The 11848-nt window shown below is 47.7% G+C and overlaps 1 protein-coding gene across 9 annotated transcripts in view; it reads left to right on the top strand.

Moving 5' to 3' along the window:
• Positions 1–2102: 2102 nt before the first annotated feature.
• ptprsa (protein tyrosine phosphatase receptor type Sa) overlaps positions 2103–11848 on the top strand; it is a 162999-nt gene continuing 153253 nt past the window's right edge. For all 9 annotated transcript variants that reach the window (XM_035523295.1, XM_035523294.1, XM_035523290.1 and 6 more), the window contains exon 1: positions 2103–2322. The gene's annotated coding sequence lies outside the window, so the exon portion shown is untranslated. The remainder of the gene's footprint in view (positions 2323–11848) is intronic.

Raw genomic sequence — 11848 nt, 5'->3', positions numbered from 1 at the left:
AGGATAATGTGAAAGGGGAAAGTAATCGCATGGAAATTTGTTGTTTCCAAGGCAGCTGTATGTTACCTAATGCAGAGTCTATATGCAGTATAGCCACCCTCCATGCACTGTAAATGTATGTGGATGTTTAATATGAATGAACGGAGCAGCCCTAAACAGAATGGTGAGCCCAAACGGAGTGCCTGGTTCTCTAGCTGTCCCCGGGAGAGCAGAGGAGGCAGGTTGCCGTTACTGTTGGTGCAGCTTCTGCCAAAGGTGAGTCCAATTAGACCAGGCCGAAGCCCTGTGCTCAGAGAGCGAGCGGACGGCAGAGGGGACAGGCAGGCTGGCTCACGCGCTCAGCTCACGCGTTCGGCTCACGTGGGCTTTGTCATTTTGCTTTGCCTATTGCTTCACGTTAATAACAATGCCACTTTCACAAAGACCTTGCAGACCGTGTGCTGCGTCAAAAACCCAAGGCTCGGTTCATGATTCATACCACGAAACCACAGCAGTAAAGCAGGATCCGGTCTGTATGATAAACTACACTGACTGAATACGAACAGAAAGATAATATGGCACTTCATTTGCAGACTTCTCGTATGTTGAGCCAGTTCTATGTGATTTTTGGTTCATCTTAACTCATTAACTCATCAATATCACTGTTTTTGCTGATGTATAGGTAGTGTCCCCGCTTATTTTACATCAGTCGGAACAGAAGAATCAGTACCAGGCCTCTTCACAACCCATTTCTCTGTCATAGTTTAGCGCCTTCGCCCACTTGAGCGACGTGTTAAGCAGTTGCTATAGATATCTCACCACACAGTGTAGGCAATGCACGCTGTCTGAAAGAGTGTGAAAGTCATGCACTGGATGAGAGAAGGGAGGACCAGGAGGAGGTGACGGAGGGGAGGTGAGGAAGAGCCCCGCTTGTCTCGTGGTCCGCTCATCATCGTCGAGCCTACGTCTAATGAGGCGTTCCACGATAGCTGCTGCATTGACCGCCCCACGGTTACGGAGCTGACAAAGGCCTGCGTGACGGATCCTCCTCCGGGCAACATTATCTCTGAAGCTTTGCCTTGTCTGCGTCTTATTCGGAGCTTTCTGGTGAATCGGAGAAATTGAATACACAACTGACAAATACAGAAGAAATCTGCTGACAAGGAGCCATTTGTTAAGTGTCCTTCACAATGCAAATCATAGTAAAATTATTTTAAAAACTACCCCCAAAAAAGCAAAAATAGTGTAAAAGGGGATTCGATTCATCTCTCTTCCTTGAGGAATATTATTATTGGATGGCTCACACTCATGGAACTTGTCTGTTGTCACAATGCTGACTGACTCGAGTGCTACCCACGGACATGTGAAGGTGTCAGACAGGCGAAGGTGTGAAACTGACATGGGTGGAGCTGTAGTGAGCATGGAAAGGTCAAGAGGTCATCCTTCCAAAAGAATATGCTTCTCCGATTATCTATTTTTGCAGAAACTTAATTAGGTGCTACAATGTAAGCTTTTGCAGCTGCTGAACTACTGATCTGTTGTTTTTTTTAAGTGTTATTATTATTTTTCCAGGTAATTCTCACTTGAACACACAACTCTGTGAATGCTTGCATATCGGTTATTTGCACAGTTGCAATGTACGTGCGCTCTCCCTTCACGTCGTAGTCCATTAAACAGACGCACCGCTGCACTTTTGGCGTTTCTTTAGCCTGCAGCACTTTAAAAATCGGCTGCACACACTTGCACGACCAGAAGGAAACCAGAAGGCTCTTCTTAGTGCGCTTCAGTCTGTAGGATGTCCCTCCGCGTCTGGCATCTTTCCCTTTAAGAGGGAATAATTCCCCCATCCCGGCCGAGATCGGCCAAATTCCCAATCGGTCTTTCCCGTTAACCTCGCTTGGTTTCCCCGTTATCGTTCAGGCTTGAGGCCGATGGCTAAGCCGCCGGACGGTACTGTACGGGGCGTGACTTCGTCGCGTCGCGGAAAGGGAGAGAGGCGGAGAGAGCCCGGGACAGAGCGGGTGGGGGGTGGGGGGTGGGGGTGGGCAAGAGAGAAGAGGTGGGGGCGCCGATGACATCACCCTCCCGCTTCCCGAGCGCGGCCAGCTGTGGCTCCTCCGACCGGGACTAAGGAGCAGGCGCTGCGATAACCGCACGCACCGAGCGTCCGACGCTGTCGGGGGGATTTTAAAACCTTTTCTTTACCGCCGGAGCCGCGCTCCTCGGATCTGCCGCGCCAAACACGGGATTATCATTTCTTTATTTGAAATTTTAGCGTGAAGATGTGAGGGTTTTACGCGCATGAAGGAAAGCAAAAAAGGATCACGGTCATTAAAAAAAAAGGTAAGAGCGAGTATGTAACGGATTGGAGAGGGCGGAAATAAATAAGAAATAAAAGTGCTGCTTGTTTTGATGTTTGTTTTTAACTGTGGAAAAAACTGTTGGAATATTTTTGCGACTGTCACTCCACCAGTTTAGGCGGTGGTGTGCAGACGCGTTTAAACGCAGGCTGCCGCACGCCTGGCTTTGCTTTCTAATCGGTCAGGACTTTGTCAAGGTTGCGGGCTGGTTTGCATCAGTCTCAGTCCGTGGCACATTGGGAAGCGATGCTATTACCCACTCGGTGGCTTGGGATAATGTTTTGATGTGCCTGGTGCCAAACCCCACCACGAGTAGATCTGAACTGCTAGTCCTGGTTCTACCCGCCCGCCGTTAAGTACGCAAATGTTGCATATAGGCAACAACGTGCGCGTTTTCCGTGTAATTATTTAGTTAGGAACCGTTATGCTGCGGATGGAGAAAATGCTCTTCTCTGTTTGTTAAATGTCAGCTTTGAACACGCAGGTGCTGGCTTTGGCGTGGCAGTGTTGAATTTGGGAGCTGAACGGGATTGTCTCGGTTTGATCTTACGCCTGGAAGCGTTTCGGTTTGCCATGCCCTCCACAACTCAAATCTCCCATTTTTATGTTAACACTGACATTTATGAAATGGACGCAATAAGGACCCCATTCCTAACGGTAATTTTCGACGGTCCAGAACTTTACGGGCGTCTTCAAGCTGTGCGCAAATGATCCCGGCAAGTCTCGGGAAGCCTTATTGCTACGGTGTAACGGGGCTTGAACCGTACAGTCGGCGGAAAGAACAGAACAGTTCGGCGATTTCTTCCCGCTAGATGCGTGTCAATGACCTGCCAGGTAACGCTCTGTGCATTTAAGCTTCACAGCAAAGGTCCGAAATTTACGCGGCGAGTATGCGACGCATAGCGCCAAACGAATAACGAATTTTTATAGGCTGCCAGCTTTGGGTAAGGCACCTGTTCAAGACGATATTTCGAGCCTTTTCGCTAGACAAACCGCAAGTGTCCGATTCTTTTACTTGGGCTGTAAGTTTTGGTTGAAATTAAATCTTTGAAAATGAAACAAATGCAATATTTTGCTAGATGGCTGGTTATAATTTGTAATCGACAGATTACAGAGCACTTTAAAAGGAGTGTCCATGATGCCAGACTCCCGTTTGTCTGTTATTCCAGATCTACCCAATATATTGTTTCCTATTAATCCGTCAATTAATCGGATTTCCGAGATTAATACAACTACTGGACGTGTCTTTTGGATTTGTCGGCTCTGCTGCGCGGTAGGATGCTTCGTGGGTGCATCAAATGGCTCGGAGCATGCAGGGTTTCGAGAGCTAGCCCGGTGAGGAAAGGAAAAGCTTTCGCGTGCCCAAGTTCTGGACCGTTGGGCGATGTCCGACGGTTTGATCGTTGAAGACCTTACGTTACGTGAGCAGGACGGTGTTCACCGTTTTCAATCGCTCGTCGCATGCGAAGGATGAGATCTTTCGGTACCCTGGATATGTTTTTTAAAAACAGTTCTTTTCGGGCTTGAAGACAAAGTATTTGAGATAACAATCGCTTCATGAGAAGCTACGTTTTGTAAACGGGTTTTTTTTTTTTTGCGTCTTTGCTGAAGAAGTTGGCACCACGCCTTCGTTCTCTTTGGTCCAAGCATCAGTTTGTGTTGTGTTAATCAATCAAGCGTGTTAACGTGTGTACTGCACGACTGGCCAATAGTTCAGAACGCCGTTTGCTTTTTCATCGCCAGTGTCTGGTTGCATTTCGTTTGCTGATTATCACACATAAGCGCAAGGACGCACGAAAGCAAGCGCGCCAATGCGCGCGCGGACGCACACACACACGCACACACACACACACACACACACACACAATGCATGTGTGTGAGAGAGAAAGGGAGACAGTTCGTTTTCTAACACTATTTGTGGGTTATTTAGAGTGACTTGAATATTATTATCACTATATAATGCATTCGGCAAAACGCAACCTCAGGTACAGAAAGGCTTTTGTCCCTCGTAATTTTTCAAATAAAAACGACATTTTTCCTCAAGAAATCCTCGTGGAGACATACCAAACTTTTGGTTCCCACAAATAGCTAAATACACACACACACACACACACACACACACACACACACACACACACACACACACACACACACACACACGAACGCACGCACGCACGCACAAGTACCGGATTTAAAATCAAAGCAACATCTATTCCTGTTTTTATTGCGTTACTGTATGGTTTTGGGGCTGTCAGTACTACAGGCTTTACGTTTTATTCCTTTTACAGTCTTAGAGAGCTGTTTAGTTTAATTTCAGACCATTCCATGGTGTTTGCTTTCGTGCGCTGTCAGTCAGTTTTGTATTTAGTTAGCCTGGCGAGTAAATCAACCTAATTCGCTTTTCATTTCTCTCCAGTCCTGTGCGTAAATGCCGTATTCCAAACGCAGTTCCATGTCTTGCTTCAAATGGTAATTACATTACGCCACCCCCACCACACTCCTGTAGGAGGCGTACGCCACACCATCGCTACATCAACGGTTATCTAACAACGAACTCGAGTAGCTCATCAGTTCCTTTAAAAGAAAGTCTAATTAAGTGGCAGAACGGCATGATGGTGTTGTCATGAAAACACTCCAGACTGCTTAAGCAACGCCGCTGCAGAGACGGAGACTCTCAAAGCCGGTAGCTTTGCTTTAATTCAGACGAACGTCGGTAAGAGGCCTGCATTTGGGTCCATGCCATAATTAAGCTGTTTGCCAAGACTACATGAAATTAACGTGTAACACTTCACCAGCTTATTAATAAACTTTTTAAATAATGGTTTCACCTTCTAAGATGACAGGGAGAACATAGCTCTAATTTGTCCAATAAATTTGAACTTCCTAATCCAAAGGTTGTAGTGGGGTACGCTTGTACATGTAAAGGTGATACCTGAGGACACCTGAGCCTCTATGTGTGTTGTGGTTGCCACATGAAACACAACGTCTCAGGCTGCTTATGCATCTAAGTCACAATCCTGGCACCTGTAAGCATATTTTTAGATCAGATTCCATTTTATTTGTACTGATTCTTTAACTCGTTATAAGTTGTTTCTTTTCCAGCTTCCATTTAGTTCATTTCTTAGGGATGATATATGCATAAACAACATATTTAAAGCTTTCAAATGTGACTTTGAATGCCTGCAGTGAACTGTGGGCTCCGCTGAGTTTAGGTTCAGTCTGAGAATGTTTGGGAACATTCTGTGATGCTATTTTGTTGATTGTAAACACAACGCTGCCCCTTTAATAACGGAAACCCATCTAACCTTTTCCCATTTGCACAGAGTTGGCCAGACATGTTGGATACATGCTGAGGCCAGAGGCAATCAGGTTAGTATCACTTTGAACAGTCGTGGTGTGCCTTAGAGTTTGCGTGCCACCCTCAGGCTAGTGCACATCCTTAGAAGTGCGCATTCCTAGAAGTGCACTACATGGAAGGTGAAATCTACTGAGACCTCAGACTGTGCTGGAAGGAGAGAGTGGTTTTCATTAGCTGCCCAGGAGCGGCACACACCAAGAGTGGACAGGCTGTTAAAAGTAAGCGTAATGATGTGGAAAAGAAGAGTTTCCCATCTACCCCCCCCCCCCCCACACACACACACACACACACACACACACACAGTGTATAGGACAGATGCACAGGCATCGGGGCCCCTGACCCATCTAATCTGACTCTATTTGCTATCATGTCTTTCTCGTACCTGCACCATGGCTCTTTGACGCATGTATTTCCATTTATTTGTTTTTGAGTCCTAAACATCAAGCCCAATAATTAGCTCCTGTACACCTGTTGTATACACGGGACAAACTTTACAACTGAACACTTTGCATTACAGCACAGCGGGTACAATGTGTCTGCACCATCTATGCCATTACAGTGTAATATACTGAGGTACAGTTCTTTGTCTTCCATTATGGAAGTGAAATATAAGTGTGACAAGCATGTTATGATATATTTAATTACGCTACAGCAATGGTGTTGTAATGTAAAGTGTTGACAAAAAATATGTGAAATTTGAAAATTTTATCCAATCTTTCTCCAATTAATCTGTTGGTAATTTCCATGTCATGCGACGTAGACACACTGCAGTCACGGGGACGGCACATGTCTGAATGAATAAGAGGAGGGAGCAGAAGGATGCAGGAAGCAGTTATCTCAGGGAAAGTTTGTGCGATGACGTGTCACCGATGGCACAGATTCTCAGTGCTGTGCCAAAAGCAAGGCGAGCTGTAGCCTGCAGACGACGTTTCCGTCCCCCGCCAATGAAATCTCCTGCAGAAATGCACAGGGATGAAGGCGCTACCGTGCGGGGAAGCAGCGCGGTGCGATGGCGTCGCCGTGTTGAGTATCTGTCGGTAATTATTGTCAGCGAATTCATTAGTGAAATTAAATGAATTTGAGTAGTAGACAAAAGATGACTTGAGAGAACGGACAGATGCCATGAAGGAGGATGTCATCTCAGCGCATCCTCACGTGGTGCGCTTGCGACTCCGAGGTAAAGGTCGCGGGAGCAGGTCAGAGGCAGAGAGTGAAATATGAGACGAAATCTCACACCGTCTCCCGCTACATTTAAGACAGAGCTGCGCAACAGAGAGCCTGCCGGGAGGGGTCGCGGCCCGCAGCCGTTGGGGTCAGAATGCCGAAGGTTACTTCTCGTCACAACAGCCCAGTGGGCGTCCCCGGCAGGCTCACACCCTGGGACGTCTCCCAGGGTTAATGTGTTTGGACAACAACAGAGGACGATGTTTTCTTTTGTTCCCGGTTCCCTTGGGTCACTTTCAGTGGCGTGCCTTCATGTCCCAACATAACGGGCATGAATGATTCATCTTTTGTCTTCGCTCTCCTTGTGTATTATGCAGCGTAAGGGGAGCGACGGAGGCCTTCCCACGCACGTGCCGTGAAGACTCGGGAGGCGGGTTGGGCGGAGGAGCAGCGTCGGTTAGGAGGGCGCTGGGTGGGGCAGCGTTGGATGCAGGCTTATCGGGTGGAGGAGGAGAGCTGGATGGGGCGGGGTTAGATGGAGGAAGATTGGACGGATGAGCGTTGGGCGGAGGCGGGTTGGGAGGAGCAGGTTATCGGACGGAGGAGGGTTGGATGGGGGAGTGCTGGGTGGAGGAGGGTTGGATTCTGGAGGATGAGGACTCGGGCTAATGAAACCCGCTCAGGAGAACAGCCTCTTCTCATGGCCTCTCTACACGGCACCTGTGCTGTGGACAGGGAGGTGAATAGGCAGGGGAGGAGAAACCTCTGCCCAGATGAAGAGGTGACAGCGAGGAGTGAACGGGGTCAGCGCTATGAGCCATGGCCGCCATTATTGATTACAGGGGTTGTATCTCTGGAGCTGTAGTTCACTGAAACATGGCCCATATTTCGTGCAGTAATCGTTTTTCTCTTACACATCCGGTTAGGTATCATAGCAGGCGTTTTGAATAAAAGCAACATTTTCCCTAACTATCCCATCTACTATCAGCTCATTCATTATCCAGCACCTCAGGAATCTCCCTTCCTGGACGTCAGTTTTGGCTTCTTCTTAATTACACTGACTTCCCTGCCAGTGCAGGGTATTCATTCTGCTATTTTTTAGTTCCCTTGTACATGTGGAGTGAACCTGCTGTACAGACCCTAACCCACCCAGAGTTCAAAAGAATACAAAGGTTTTACAAAACAACACCAGGCACTAAAACCCTTCCTAGCCCTAAGCTTAATCACTTGCATTTCTTATTTATTCAAATGCAATTTCAAATGCAACACAGCGCAAAGCCATACTAAATTTCACCCAACTTTACAGTTCTTAAGTATCTCTACAGACACACCATTTAAAAGGAAAAAAGGCAACAAAACGTCTCAGACGGATTCTTCATTTTTGACCCTCTCCATTTCTCACCTATTATCTTTATCTTTAATTCCCGTCTGTCTTTAGCTTCCTGTTTCTCCACTGGTCTTAACTTTTTTTTCCCCTTCGTTCCAATCTACTGGCTTTAACCGCACACACGTGTGGCTAAGAGAAGAAGACGAATCTGATCTGGAAGAGCTGAGCGATCGGCACCACCCTGCTAGACCTCTCTGGATTTATAGTTTGTCCACCCGCATTGATTGTAGGATCTTGGTAATTGTTTTTTGCATGAGCCTGATTAGGGAACTGTGTTCCATGCACGGTGGTGGGAAAAGTGTTTTCAGCTGCATACAAAAGTGTGTTGAAGAAAGCGGAATGGTAGGAAGGGTAAGGAAAGCAATGTTGTGTGGGCTAACACCACCTCCATTTCACTTACAGCTTCTGCCGAGGTGCAGTTTTTTATCAGCAGGGCTTATAATTGTACTGCGCATGAATGAGTTTAAAACAGCAGGTTTCATCGCTGTGAATGTGTGCGTGTGTACATGCGTGCGTACGTGCATGTGTGCGCGCGCGCGTGTGTGTGCGCGTGTGTGTCGGCTCAGATGAGGAAGCCGTTTCCGTGGAATCTGAGGAACTTGGCTGGGTATCGAATCCGCGGCTCATGGCCCTTTGAGAGAGAGTTCTCAGGTGCAGTGCTTCCTGTGCATGCACTATGGAAGCTCGGTGATAGGCGGAGACCCGACGAAGACCCTGGTTTGCCAAGACATGCAGCGTTCCTAAAGACCACTGGCTTTGTCAGCCTTTCACATCATCAGTCTGACACTTTTGGCCTTTTCGGTCAGTAACCCAACAGTTTCTACCCAAATTGCCCACAATGCCTGTACTTCACACACTTGACTGTGCGTGGTGTATTTTAGGAAGCATCCCGTTGCCTCTCATTAACCTCTGTGTGGGCTTTTCTGCTGCTTCTCCTCTTCTAGCATTTTCTTCGGGCCATTTAGCAAAGCAGCTCTTTTACTCCGCGTTACTGAAGTTGTTAGTGTTTTTGCTTGGTTAACTGATTGGATTTTTGCCAAGCAGCTTCCACGCATGCAGAGCAAGGAGAAAGAGAGAGAGATGGAGATGGTGGTGGGGCAACTGTGGGGAGAGAGAGAGCGAGAGAGAGAGAGAGAGAGAGAGAGAGAGAGAGAGAGAGAGAGAGCGAGAGAGAGAGCGAGAGAGAGAGAGCGAGAGAGAGCGAGAGAGAGAGAGAGAGAGAGAGAGAGGTGCTGCAGAGATGAGGCGTGTTTAAAAGGTAATGCGTTTGCGCAGCTGCGTTGTCATGCGTGTCGTCATGTGACAAAGCCCCCCGGGGTTGTTCGGTACCCCAGGCCGAGTGCTCGCAGGCAGGAGCAGGGCGTGTTTAATTCATACCCTGCAATCCTGCACTTCTCGCTGTGTGTGGAAGGGCACGCGGGGTCGGCTGCAGTCCGTGGGCGGTGACAGGAGTCTTCATCATCCGCCCTTGCCGTTCGCGCCGCGGAGCCGCTCGGGTGGGTCTGTCGTTTGGATGAAGCCGCGCGAGTGTCGAGGACTTCTGACTGCGCCCTTTACGACAGACAATGGCTGTTCATCCTGCATGCAGTTATTGTGTAATAGCGACATTCTTGCCTGGGGAGGGAAGGCTGTTTTGCAGCCGGGGAGTAAATCCCTGACTCAGTTCTACCGGTCCAGGGATCGCCACTGACTCCTGGGGTCAGTGTATGGACCGCGCTGGGGTCTTACCCATCAACCACCAGGCTTCCCCGCGCGTGTGTGAATGCGCTCTGTAACCTTTCCCATCTCCCTCTTCTCTCAGATGCTTCTCATCTCTCTGCCCCCGAGGACTCCATCACCCATCATGCATTAGCATTTCCCCTTTCCCAGGCCTCCTGCCCAGTAGGATACTGACCCTAGGACACGTGGAGGTGAAACACTGTCTCTTCAGAACTCCCTGCAAGGATGGTGTCCAATATATAAAGTAACACTAAGCTTAGTCTTAATTACTGTCTGGATGAGGACTCCCTCAGTACAAAGTACTCTTTGTCTCCGAAAAAACAGCCTGTTAAAGTGGCACAGTGTCAGGTAGTAAACAGCTTATCAGTATTTGCTTTTCCCGTTTTTCACACAATTTAACTCTAACAACCTCATTAACAGGAGAATCTAATTATTCTATAATTAATTAGATGAGCTCACTCAGAATGAAATGTGAACAGATAAAATGTTTGGGGTTTTTTTTCCCAGAGAGGCAGGAGGTTAAATGTGGACACAAAAAGACTCCAGGGTGGTGAACTGTAGCGCCACTGGTATGGTTGCTTGGTGACCAGCCTGAACTGATGGAAAAATTCATAAAACGATTTCAAAAAAATGTTTTGTTGGATTTCACTGAAGTCGGAATAAAGGCCATGCAACATGTGTAGGCCTGGTCTTAACCATTCATAACATTTCATATGAGTTCATGTGAATTCAGGGCGAGTTAATCGCCCTGATTTATTGAGCCTCTCTCCCGTAGGCGCTCGCCCGCCGCACAACTTTCAGCGTACTATTCTCGCTCCTGAAGTGCCATTATCAACATCAGACAGCCTGTTTAATATGCATGAGAATGTGCTGAATATGCAGCTATCCCAAGGAATATGCAAAAATGAGTAGGGATGTCCTTGGCACATGAGGCAGGTGCTTTTCTTCCCTGCAAAAAAAAAAAAAGAAAAAAAAAGTGATGTTTGCAAACTAGATCCTGAACTGGATCCTCTGGCCACTTCACAGGAAACTAATGCACACTAGTGGTTACGTTTAATAACTATCTAATGAACAAAAAGTCAATAAACCATGATATCAAACAGATTTCAATGTTAGGGTCAAGATTAGTGTTTAGGTTAGATAAATAATAAATTCCAGACCTATATAACACGACTTTTTTTTCTTCCAGTCTTACCGTCTTATTGTGTCGCGCTTGTGCGTTATTATCTTGTTATGTATCCTGTCTTTCGGCTTTTGTGCATCTCTGATCGCGCGTAACAAGCGCCCACAAATAGTGATCGTGCGTTTCGGTGTCGCTGTAAATCGAAGACCTGTTAGCGCGTGCCGTATATCTGCGTGCTGTCACGAGCCCGCCTCCCTGGCCGTCCTTTTGGCAGAGTAATGGATGGGACGCGACGACGTGCTTTTCTTTGCGCTGCTCCCACTCCTGGTTCTGCACTCACCGTCTCGTTCCTTTGTGACAAATTTGGCCTAATTTACGGTCGCGTATAAAAGTTGCGAGGCGATCCATTCCTAGCCTTCCCGCGCGTGATGCGCTTCTGCCTCGGTCAGACGCGCGCCCGTACATCAAGCCAACCTCCACGGCTCTTAACCTCTTCCTCCGCCATCACGGATGCCCCCCCACACACACACCCCCCAGCGAGCCAAACGGTGATTCACGGCCATTCCGCAAACGCACCGAAGTGTTTCCTGCTCCACAAATCGTGCTCGTCTCCTCCGAGTGTCGCGGCGTTCACTGTACGTGACCTCTGTAGTTAATTGAACTTTTTTTTCTTTTTGCTTTTTTCAAGCATGTCACTGCGTCTGTGTTCTGTGGCGTGATCAATAATTCCGCTGGGGCGTGCGCAAGTGCAGGACAAA

The sequence above is a fragment of the Electrophorus electricus genome, chromosome 26 (assembly GCF_013358815.1).
Source record: "Electrophorus electricus isolate fEleEle1 chromosome 26, fEleEle1.pri, whole genome shotgun sequence".
Taxonomy (NCBI): Eukaryota; Metazoa; Chordata; class Actinopteri; order Gymnotiformes; family Gymnotidae; genus Electrophorus; species Electrophorus electricus.
Note: the sequence above shows the minus strand (reverse complement) of the source record. Positions and strands in the feature narration are given on the sequence as shown.